Source organism: Triticum dicoccoides, chromosome 7B (assembly GCF_002162155.2).
Source record: "Triticum dicoccoides isolate Atlit2015 ecotype Zavitan chromosome 7B, WEW_v2.0, whole genome shotgun sequence".
NCBI lineage: Eukaryota > Viridiplantae > Streptophyta > Magnoliopsida > Poales > Poaceae > Triticum > Triticum dicoccoides.
Window position 1 is genome coordinate 67,842,680 of NC_041393.1, and position 12,540 is coordinate 67,855,219.

The 12,540-nt window shown below is 40.9% G+C and overlaps 1 pseudogene; it reads left to right on the top strand.

Annotated features, from left to right (window-relative positions):
* LOC119337717 overlaps positions 1-8,028 on the top strand; it is a 10,141-nt pseudogene extending 2,113 nt beyond the window's left edge.
* Positions 8,029-12,540: the final 4,512 nt, after the last annotated feature.

Consider the following 12,540-nt stretch of genomic DNA (forward strand, 5'->3'; position numbering starts at 1 on the left):
TTACAAAGGTATAATGGGCAAACACCAACAGTTAGGGTCAAACAGAGCTCTTCTTAATTTCTATTATGCTTATCGGAGAAGAAATGATTAATGATTATGCAATTGTATGGCGAGCAGGCAACGACAGAAACCAGGAAAAACACAAGAAGTTGCCATCGGATGGTTCAAGTGATCTTGAATTTCCATTTATAAGATTTGAGGAAATTGCCCTAGCAACACACAACTTCTCCGAAACATGTATGATTGGACATGGAGGCTTTGGCAAAGTTTATAAGGTAATTATTGAACACTAGTTTCCTCTTATTCAGTCTAATCAGTAACCTAACTGATATATTCATATGAAGAATGCAACTCATTGTTATTGCTTAATATTATACAGGGAACAGTAGGTGGTCAAGAAATTGCTGTCAAAAGGCTAAGTAGGGATTCTCAACAAGGAGCAAATGAATTCAGGAATGAAGTAATTCTTATTGCCAAATTGCAACACAAAAATTTGGTTCGACTTCTTGGATGTTGTGACAAGGGAGATGAAAAGTTATTGATCTATGAGTATTTGCCTAATAAAAGCTTCCCTTTTTGGTATATTCTAGCAACACACCAATTTTCATGTAACAACTCAACATATTTTTCTTACATTTGCTTTTGTCTTAAGATGATTCAAGAAAACATTTGTTGGATTGGGGGACACGGTTAAATATAATTAAAGGTATCGCAAGGGGGCTTCTTTATCTTCATGAAGATTCAAGACTGACCATAATTCACAGAGATCTCAAAGCAGGGAACGTTTTGCTAGATGCAGAGATGAAACCTAAAATAGCAGATTTTGGTATGGCAAGGATCTTCGGTGATAACCAGGAAAATGCGAACACCCAACGCGTCGTCGGAACATTGTAAGTAACTGTTTGAACCAATAGCTCATATTACCCAATGATTATGTTCAATTCCCATTTGTGTAACTATTGCATATGTCAATAATCAAGCAGTGGCTACATGGCCCCTGAGTATGCAATGCAAGGCATCATCTCTATCAAATCCGACATCTATAGTTTTGGCGTGTTACTACTGGAGATTGTAACTGGTATGAAGAGAAGCTCCACTAGTCACGCCATGGGCTTTCCAAGCCTCATAATCTACGTGAGTATATACATGCTTTTGCCGAAGTTCTCAATAAAGAAAATAGTTTTGTAATCCGAGATGTTTTTGTTTGTTTCAGTCGTGGAATATGTGGAAAGATGGGAAGGCAGAGGAATTGGCTGATTCATCTATTATAGATACGTGCTTACTAGATGAGGTGTTGCTTTGCATTCATCTAGCACTCTTGTGTGTCCAAGAAAACCCAAAAGACAGACCACACATGTCATCAGTTGTGTTCACCCTAGAGAAGGAAGCACTACACTCCCAACTCCCAGTCGGCCGGCATACTTTGTGGGACAGAGCACTGAATTGGACCAACTCACAAACAATATTCAGAATTCCGTGAATACTTTAACTCTTACTGGTATAGAGGGTCGATGAAATAGTTCATTACTTTTATATGTGTTGGACATTGTGTAAAGAAAGGCTTGTCCACGGGTGGTCGTTGTTTGTAGCTTAGTGGTGGAGGGAAGTTGTTTGATCCCATCTACACGGGCTTGATCCATAAAGTTTTTGTTCTACTGAATGATTCTTGTTCGTGCCCATGAAATATGTTCATAATAGAGGATGGCCGAGTGTTAGTGTGCATGAAGTTTTTCTTTTTTCACGAACTTGTGATGGACGCGGAGGGCTGGTACTCTGGCACTCCAGAGGCCATTGTCACCGTGCAGTACACCAGCGCCGTGCCTGTCGGTCTCGTCGTCGACGCGTTTGCCATGGTTGGCGGTAACTCCATCCAGTTCGCCACCAGGCATCGGTGCTGGCCGATCACTTCTCGTTTCCAGGACACTGCTTTCCCCCGCTAACACTGGCGTTTCGTTCTCGTGCAGGGGCTGCTACGTGGTCGCGGTGGAGATCAATCCCCGGAAGGTGGATCTGGTGAAGCACAATGCCAGAATCTACGGCGTGGAGCATTTGATCGAGTTCGTCGTCGGCGATTTCTTCCACCTCGCGCCTTACTTGAAGGTATACTCGTTCATTTTTAGGATGAACAAGACCACATTGAGTAGGTCAGTTAAATTTGATAAATGGACATGCCTTGACCTTGCCTATTGGGGGAAATCCTGAAATGGTATGAAACCAGCCAAACCAATGTATGCTTCCAACTATGATATGGCATGCTCAAGGTATGCATAGTTATAAAAACACACAACCCATCTGTAAGACTGTAACTGTTAATTTTACCAACTCTTTTTGCGCAATTAAGCTATGAGGCGCACCAGGATTCTACCTGCATGGATTACAGAACTCGAGAACACTTTGTATGTCCAGTATATCGGAATCTGTAGAAAGCCATTTTGATTTCTAAAGAAAAATCTACAATTATTGGTAGTGTGGTACTTTTAAATTTAATCTACTCCCTCCGTCCGGTGAAGAGTGTACATTTGGTTTAAAATTTGTCCACAAAATAGTGTATTTCTATCTCCCCAACGCAGTTTAAAGTAGAAAAAAAATGTTTCTCTCTCATCACACGGTAATCAAGACCAATAACATTCTACATATGGTCTCCTTTAATTTATACATGCACTTAGCTCATTGGGGGTTGGGTAATTAAAGAGGAGAGAGATGGTGGCTTGCACCTTTCCAATGCATTTTTTTACTCCACTCCATAATTTGTCCTAAAATTTCTATATGTATACTTTTCTCTGGACGGAGGGAGTATTAGCACTACAACTGCCCAAGTGACCTTGTTTTTTGAACTACTATTATTACTACCAGTACTCCTTCACCAGCCTATTTTTTGCGATAAACTCCTTCACCAGCCTGACATTGCTGACAGGAGTTCCAACAAAACTAGGCATGTCCTCACACATTTAGTGATGTACTCCCTCCATTCCAAATTATAAGGTGTTCTAACTTTTTTCTGAATCGGATATACATAGACGCGTTTTAGTGTGTTTGTTCACTCATTTCAGTTCGTATGTAGTCTATATTGAAATATCCAAAATCATCTTATAATTTGGAACGGAGGTAGCAGATTACTCCACCTTTTAAAAATTTGATTTGATGCCCGATATAATCTGAAAACAATGCAAATATAAACTTTGGATTCCTTGTCATGTCAACACCATTAGTTAAAAAGAGAGTAGTACAGTCAGAATGTTTAGTTGAAAGTACCTCATTTTGGGACTACTGATCTGCCTATTCGGCTATTAATACTCAGCATTGTTGTCAGTCCATCTGCAAATAAACCAAAAAACATTGTATACCTAGGGTCTCTCTGCCCCAGGCCCTGGGCTGTATAGTAACGCCTATAAGGCTATTGATCTCCATACAGTAAAATATTGACCTGGCCCTTTAATATGCCCACTATCCAGTCTACCCATTTTTAATGAACGCCTTTATCAAGTAACACTGCTCAAGGTATTCCGAATTAAACCTGTCACTTGCCTTCTTGAAGTCTAATTTCAAGATGTTACCATCCTCTTTAGTATGATGAGAGTGACATAAAACGTCATGGGATAACAGACCATCCGGGGTGAACTAGCAAGATTGAGTGATAGTTTCAATTTTCATATTGTTGAGTAGCCATTTAGTGATATATGTTTGCTGATTGCTGATACTATACCAGGCGGATTTGGTGTTCCTTTCACCCCCATGGGGAGGGCCATCATACAATAAGACTCCAATGTATACCCTCGATATGCTGCTGCCAAAAGACGGTATGCAACTACTCACTGTATTCCAAATTGTCCTTACCCCCGGCTGATGAAGTAGAATACAAAACTCATACTGATGGAGTGCTTGGCAGTCCTGTTGTCATGGAGGCTTGCACATTCCAAGTGAGACTGTACTGATGCATCACTCTTGTACATATCTGGCACTTATGTTTTTACAAGGAATTAGTCTTGTAGATGTGAAGTTTCGGTTTGCATAGATGGCCAGATGGGTATAGCGCACTCATACATACCAACTGAATTTCGATTGGGACCATCTGTGTAGACTCTAATTGTTTTCCCCAAAGATCAGTTTAGGAAAATTTCCTGGTTCCTATCAGAATCGCTTGAGCCAGGGTGCTGGGACATCGTCAGTTCATGAGCCTTGAAGCAAATAAACAGCGAAAGTGAACCAAAATCTCGAAAGTCCTCTCATCGAGCCTTTTTCTAGCCATTGCTGGAGGTTATGGGCTTATGGCAGCGCCCAGGAACAAACCGACAATGGTTGGAGAAGTTTGATAAAGTGTGGCTGCTGGTTCTGATACCTCCAGTGCACCTCACTCTGCAGAACAGATGTTGCATGTTATAAGGGTAACGGTAGAACTCAAAACTAGGAGAGCTGAATTAACTGAAAAAAGCCAGAAGGGGAGCATGGATCCAAAGTTCTAGAGGCTAGATAGGTGAATTGCTCTTCTCTAGATATTACAACCTTTCTGTAACGGAGGGGTTGGATGTGATTTCATAAGGTACACATCATATTTCCCAGTTCAAAGTTACACGTAATGGTAGTTGAGGCTGGCTATTTCCCAGTTCAAAGTACACGTAATGGTAGTAGAATGGAAACACATTATCCTTGATTTTTAATATCTGCGTTTAGATCAGGCCAATCGTAATGAATAATATCCTAAACGAACAGAATGAAGGTGGACTGATGTAGACAGCCGGAATGTCAACCCTGAGACTAGCCTACTATAATTGTAATGTTGCTTGTCTGGCCAAGGAGTCTTGTAAGACCACCAGAATCACATTTCGTGCCTGCACTTCAATTCTTCTGGCAGCATCGTCGAATGGATTGGTCAGCTCTCACCTGCTCCATCGCCGTCCTGATCATTCTGTTCCTGCCGCTGTGTGCGCCCGGCGACCGGCTTGTCTCCAGCAAGCCGCTCTCCCTCGGCACCACCATCGTCTCGGATGGCGGTGACTTCGCATTTGGCTTCTTCCCCTCTTCCGGCTCAACGCCGTCCAACCTGTACATCGACATCTGGTACAACGGCATCTCCGAGCTCACCGTGCTGTGGGTCGCTAACCGGGAAACCCCGGTCAGGAACACTACCTCCTCCGCGCCCACGCTCTCCCTCACCAACACCTCCAATCTTGTTCTCTCTGATGGTGATGGTAGTCGTGTTGTTTGGACGACTGGCGTGGCTGCTGCCTCGAGCTCCTATTCATCAGAGGCAGTGCTTCTGAAGACCGGTAACCTCATCACCCCGTCATCCAACGGCACCACGGTATGGCAGAGCTTCGACCACCAAACTGACACGTTCCTACCTGGCATGAAGATGCGAATCAGGTACAGGACATGTGCGGGTGGGCGCCTGGTATCCTGGAAAGGCTCCGGAGACCCCTCGCCAGGGAGCTTCTCCTATGGCTGCGACCCAGCCACCATTATCCAGATGTTCCTCTGGGACGGGTCACGCCCGGTAATACCGCACCACCCCATGGACGGGGTACCAGGTCAAGAATGAGTACCAATACCTGATGACCAACACCAGCGCCATCATGATATACCTTAGTGTCGTCAATAATGACGAGGAGACCTACGCAATATTTAGCGTCTCGGACGTTACCTGGCGCACCAGGCTCGTGCTGACCTACTCCGGCACACTCCAGTTCCAGGGCTGGAACAACAGCTCCTCTGCGTGGGTAGTCTTTGGGCAGTGGCCACACTACGGATGCAACCGCTACGGCTACTGTGACGAGACGGTGTTGCCCGTCCCAACGTGCAAGTGCCTCGACGGTTTTGAGCCGACGATCACAGAGGAGTGGAACAAGGGCAAGTTCTCAAAGGGGTGTCGACGGAAAGAGGCACTGCATTGCGGCGATGGTTTCTTGGCCTTGCCGGGGATGAAGCCACCAGACAAGTTCGTGTTCGTCGGAGACACGTCGTTGGAGGAGTGTGCGGCGGTAATGCCGCCGCAACTGCTCATGCGTGGCGTACGCGTATGCCAACCTGAGCAGTGGCATGGCCAGCAGAGGTATGCCAAGGTGCTTGTTGTGGGTCGGTGAGTTGGTTGACACCGGGAAGTTACACGCAGACCCTGTGAGCGACACACTCTATCTGCGGCTTGCAGGCTTGGATGCAGTAGCTGGTACCACTTTATTACCTTGTATATACTTGTCTACACTAACTCTCTTTTTGTTTTAGATAGACAAGACACAGCGCAACTCGGGGACGCCCTTGGCTGTGTATAATACTTTGTTTTATGTGCGCTGCACATGTAAAAGGACAAGGAGCACTGCCGTGAAGATTTTACTGCCAGTTTTAGGAAGTAGTGTCCTGATACTCGTGTGCATTTCCCTTGCATGGTTGAAATCCAAAGGTGCGTTTAGTTTACATTCTTTACCTTCCCGAAACATTCAAGTTTGTCTATCTATTGTACCCCCATTCCATGAAAGCTTTATAAACCCAATGAAGATGCAAATCCATGCTGGTAATGCGGTGATGGTAATTCATCAATAGATAAGACATGGCTGAACCACATTGTTTCTCTTGATCCTGCGCTGGTTGGGTTCTATGAGTGACGACTTGAGTGTTCAACTAAGGGGCAAGTTCGGGGGGCTAATTGCATAGTACTATGTTATATTTACTGGAGAAGAAATGATCATGCCATTTTGTTTGAAGAAGGCAAGAACAGGACCCAGGGCACAAGAAGGCGCTATTGGATGGTTCAAGTGATCTTGAGTTCCCATTTGTAAGATTTGAGGAGATTGCCCTAGCAACACATAATTTCTCTGAAACATGTATGATTGGACGGGGAGGCTTTGGCAAAGTTTACAAGGTAATTATGCACTACATTGCTTTTATTCTAACTGATCTATTCACATGACAAACTCAAATCTACATTTTCCCTTAAAATCATACAGGGAACACTAGGCGATCAGGAAATTGCTGTCAAACGGCTAAATAAGGATTCTCAACAAGGAACAAATGAATTCAGAAATGAAGTAATACTTATTGCCAAACTTCAACATAGAAATTTGGTTCGACTTCTTGGATGTTGTGACGAGGGAGATGAAAAGTTGTTGATTTATGAGTATTTGTCTAATAGAAGCTTAGATGCCACCCTTTTCGTATATTCTAGCAATACACCAGTTTTTAAAACATGTCAAAATTTTGTTTTCTAACATTTGCTTTTGTCTAAAGATGATTCAAGGAAATTGTTGCTGGATTGGGGAACACGTTTAAATATAATCAAAGGTGTCGCCAGGGGGCTTCTTTATCTCCACCAAGATTCAAGGCCGACCATAATTCACAGAGATCTCAAAGCCGGAAATGTTTTGCTAGATGCACAGATGAAGCCCAAGATGGCAGATTTTGGTATGGCGAGGATCTTCGGTGATAACCAGGAAAACGCAAACACCCAACATGTCGTCGGAACATAGTGAGCAACTGTTTGAACCGATAGCTTCAATTGATCTGCAATTATATCCAAACCCCATTTCAAATAACTCTTGCAAGTCAAACAATCAAGCAGTGGCTACATGGCTCCCGAGTACGCAATGGAAGGCGTCATCTCTACCAAGTCCGACATCTATAGTTTTGGCGTGTTGCTATTGGAGATTGTAACCGGATGAAGAGAAGCTCCAGTAGTCACACCACGGGCTTTCCTAGCCTCCTAGCTTACGTACGTACAACATGTTTTCAAGCTCCCAACTCTCTAAAAAGTTGCCCGATATTTTTAAAAGAAAACAGTCATGTAACACAAAAGAGATGATGTTTTTGTTTGTTCCAGTCATGGAATATGTGGAAGGACGGGAAGGCAGAGGAGTTGGCCGACCCATCTAGCATAGACACATGCTTACCAGATGAGGTGTTGCTTTGCATTCATGTAGCCCTCTTGTGTGCCCAAGAAAACCCAAAAGACAGACCGCACATGTCATCAGTTGTGTTGGCGCTAGAGAATGGGAGCACCACACTGCCAGCTCCATACACTTATAATTTTTTTGGATATTTCAATGCGATGTATTTTTTGTTCTACTGAATGTGCTCGTGCGTTTGTGCGGTGGTGGTGAAAAAAGACAATTTTAGTTAGCAGAGAATATGTATGCACTCTTTTACTCAGAACATCAAACACAAAATACACCAAAAAATTACTTAGAGCGTGTTTGGAATCCCTTCACTCCGCCAACTCCACTCCGGAGCGGAGCTGCATGTAGTTATAATATAGGGAGTTGCTAACCTGGCGCGGATCCGCTCTGTCCTGGCCGAGCGGAGTGTTGCCAAACGGGGCCTTAATATAATTATAAGGCATTTTTTACATTATACTGTAGTAATTTAAATTTGTGTTTGCTTGGTGAATGGCGAAGCATGACCTTGTGCTGCTGCATTGGTGCATCCTCATTGTCGTTTCACCAATTCAAGCCAACGAAGCGGGATTACACGGCCCAACCACAAACCCCTTCCCCAACCCTCGAGGAGCGAGACACCTGAGAGGCCAAATGTCCTCGGAGCTAGAGGCTGAGTAGCCGTGGCTTGAGCAACACGTCGACGATGTCGATGCCGCTGCGAAGAGGGCAAGTACCAGGTCCACGGCCCGCCGACACAGTACCTTCACCCGATACTGTGAAGGCATGCATAAATGTCAAACAGGGGAAATCTAAATAACTAAGATTTAGCTGAAATATGTATTGTATATTATTAGCAAAAGAGCCCAATGTGAGAAAAAAATAAATCATAATCTCCAACAGCCATGATCCGATTTTGCTGCATCACCGAGATACACTATCACTCACAATTTCATGAAATCATGAACATTTTTTAAACTATGAACATATTTGAAGTTGTGAACATTTTTCAAATTCATTAACACTTTTACAAATTTTCAAACATTTTCTAAAATCAAGAACATTTTTTGAATTCATAAACATTTTATACTATTTGCAATTTTTTTAAATGTGAATATTTTTTTAACAACTTTCTTGAATCGGCGAATATTTCTAGAATGGACGAACACTGTTTGGAAATTGGTGGAACAGTTTTTGAAATTCATGAACACTTTTTTGATTTAACGAACATTTTTTGAAATGCATGATCATTTCAGTGAGCAAACATTTTATGAATAAATAAACTATTTTGTAAGTCACGAACAGTTTTTTGAATTTTTGGGATATTTTCCCACTCATAAACATTTTCTGAATTGGCGGAACTTTGTTCAATTTCATTAACATTCTTAATACACAAACTTTTAAAAAAATTATGATTTTTTTGTGTATGAATGTATTTTTATAATTTCGAATTTTTTGAATAAGCAAACATTTTTGAATCCACAAACATTTTATGATTTTATTTGAAAAATCTTATTTTTTTTAATTTTCCGAACATTTTTTAAGTCGCATATTATTTAAAGTAGGAAAAATATGGAAAATAAAAAAAACAAATTTTAAAAAAATGCCACCCGGACATAGGCCGGCCCAAACGGGTGCGTTTTTTTATCACTTATAGGTGGAACATTGATGGGTAATATTTTCCAATTTTATAGGCAATCTCCATGACGTACTGGAAGAAGTAATAGCCCTTTATTATTAGATATAGATTAAAGGACACTGATATATATCGCCTCGCAATTCCTTCGGTCGCTACCGGTTCCTTGCATCGCTGCTTTTTCACTTTTACACAAAATAATTTATCAAATGCTGGACTCGAACAACAAACTTCGGACTTCCAACCCGAGCACAAGAACTACCTGGGCTTTGAGGAAAACATGCGCTATTTTATATTTAACCATAACGTAGAACGTTAGACAAATTTTCCATGATAAATATCTAACCCCTTTAGAATTTGAATACAGCTTTGGAAGAAATATTTGCCCCACAGCTAATTCGGCCCAACTCAAATAAGAAACTAACCAAATTTGACACTTGTTTACTACGTATAAATAGTACTCCCTCCGTTCCTAAATATAAGTTTTTGTACGGATTGCACTATGAACTACATACGAAGCAAAATGAGTGAACCTATACTCTAAAATGCATCTATATACATCTGTATGTGGTTCATAGTGAAATCTCTACAAAGACTTATATTTAGGAACAGAGGGAGTACATGAAAGATGAAACTTGATTTTTAGTTTTATGCAAAACTGGGCAAGTTATCAGGTCTGCGGTACGTAAAATACCGAGTTATTAACACCAAACTTAAAGTGGTATGATTTCAACAAAAAAAATATCCAGGGGTCAAAAGTTACCACGATGTTCGTATGTGAGTTATCAGCTCTGCGGTGTGTAATATACCATGCTATTTACATAGATATTATCCGGGAGGGGAGTGGGGGTATGATTTCAAAACCTTTTTCCCCTCTGGGTCAAAGTTACTAGGGTGTTTGCAAAAATATAAAGGTGAACATGTGCACAGACACCCACATGAATAGTAGATTCGAAAAAATACTAGAATTTTTTTTTAAAAAAATATCTGAAATTCGAGGTATAAAACTTAATCGACCATTCTACTCATGTGTGAAGTTTCGTGATGTATTGACACCCATGATATCCTCAGTGAAGAAAATACAATTGAGACCATACTATTCATCAAACAATTCATCAAACAGTGTTTTTTTAATATAGATTCGATTTTGTCATTTTGCCCAGATTACCATGAATTTGATTCTTTGTGAAACTTCATACGCGAGTATACCAGTTGACTATGTATATCACAAAAAAGATTCAGATTTTTTTGATTTCTTCTAGTTTTATTTTTAAATTTACCATTCATAAGGGGCGCGCGTGGAACCATGTTCACCGAATTCGCCTTCGGGTGTTTATACCTAATTTAGCTGGTCTGTGATATGTAGTTACCATGCTAATTTCCCAGAACATATCGAAGGTATGTTCAATAACTTTTCTCAATTAGGTCAAAAGTTGCCATGTTATTTGTAGGTACTTTATGAGGTCCGTGGTGCATATATTACCATGTCGTTTGCACATAAGTTATTATGGGGATATATTTTCAACAACTTTTTTTTGGGGTCAAAAGTTACCATGGTGTTTACCATGCTATTTACATATATGTTACTGGGGATGTCTTCAACAACTTTTGTTCTCGAGGCAAAGTTACCATGATGTTTGTGCCTACTATAGCAGGTCTGTGGTACGTAAATTACCACACTGCTTACATAGAACTTATCGAATGTATGTTTCAACAACATCTTTTCACCAGGTCAAAAGCTATCATGGTGTTTGTACGTGATTTATCAGGTGTGCAGTGCATATGTTAACATGTTTGCAGAGAAGGAAGTTATCGAAGGTATGTTTTTAAAACTATTTTCTTTGTGTCAAAAGTTACCACGGTGTTTATACGTGAGTTATCAGCTCTATGATCCGTAATTTACCATATGCTATTTTACACAGATGTCATCGCGGGTATGATTTCAACCACCCGATGCGCCAAACTCCACGGTGTTTTATACCTAAGTTAGCAGGTCTGTGGTACATATGTTATCACACTACTTGTCAAAAAACTTATATAGGGGGATATTTCAACTACTTTTTTTCACTGGGTCAACAGTTACCATGATATTTGTACGTAAATTACCGGTGTGTGATATGTGTATTATCATACTATTTGCACAAAAATTACTGCCAGCATGTTTCAACAATAATAAAAAAACAGGTCAAAAAAGATTGCGATGTTTGTATGTAAGTTATCAGATTTGTGATGTGTAAACTATCATGCTCTTTGGGTATATTTCAGAAAAAAGTTTTTTCTTCGGGTCACATATGAGATAACGACTGGAGTTCAAATTCTATAGGAATAAATGTTCTTTCCATAATGATGACTAATTTTTAGGGAAATAAATGTTCAGATTCCTATAGAAATCTTCCTCTCGCGTCCAGTTTTTTTTCCTGAAGTTCATGGGCTAGGTTGTAATTTGCCTTTCGTTGGTGTCCTTTTGTAATTGTACGAATTACAAAAGCTTAACGAAATTGTTACAGGTCCTTACGGACCCGTTTCCTGTTTTAAAACCTAAATGATAACGATCAGATGTCATATTTCTAGCCATTCAATCCCTAGACACATCGGATCCCCCACAAGAATCCTAAAGCATGCGCTCCCACAAACGCCTCTAAGCGAACAGCGAGCTAACGACATTAAATGGACAATTTCTGTTTTTAGAGCATGGTAATTTTCACCTTTTTCCGTTGATATAACATGTCAATTCCCTTCAAGTAGCATGGCAATTTTCATCCTTTTCCCTTTTTAGGCTGTCAATTCTCTATGCTGCAATCATGGTAAATATGTGAAAACACATGATTACTCTGCTGCAGCATGACAATTTTCAGACATCTTTACAACATGACAATTTTTAGTGTAGAATATGACAAATCCTTATACAATAATATGAAAAATTTATCCGTTTCCGTATGACAATTCAAAAGCATTCGTTGGGAGTGATTTTTTTTAATAGCATGAATGACCTTCCTGCGACCTGAGTGAACGTCAGTGCGATATTCGGGTAAAAAGGAAACCCTGCCC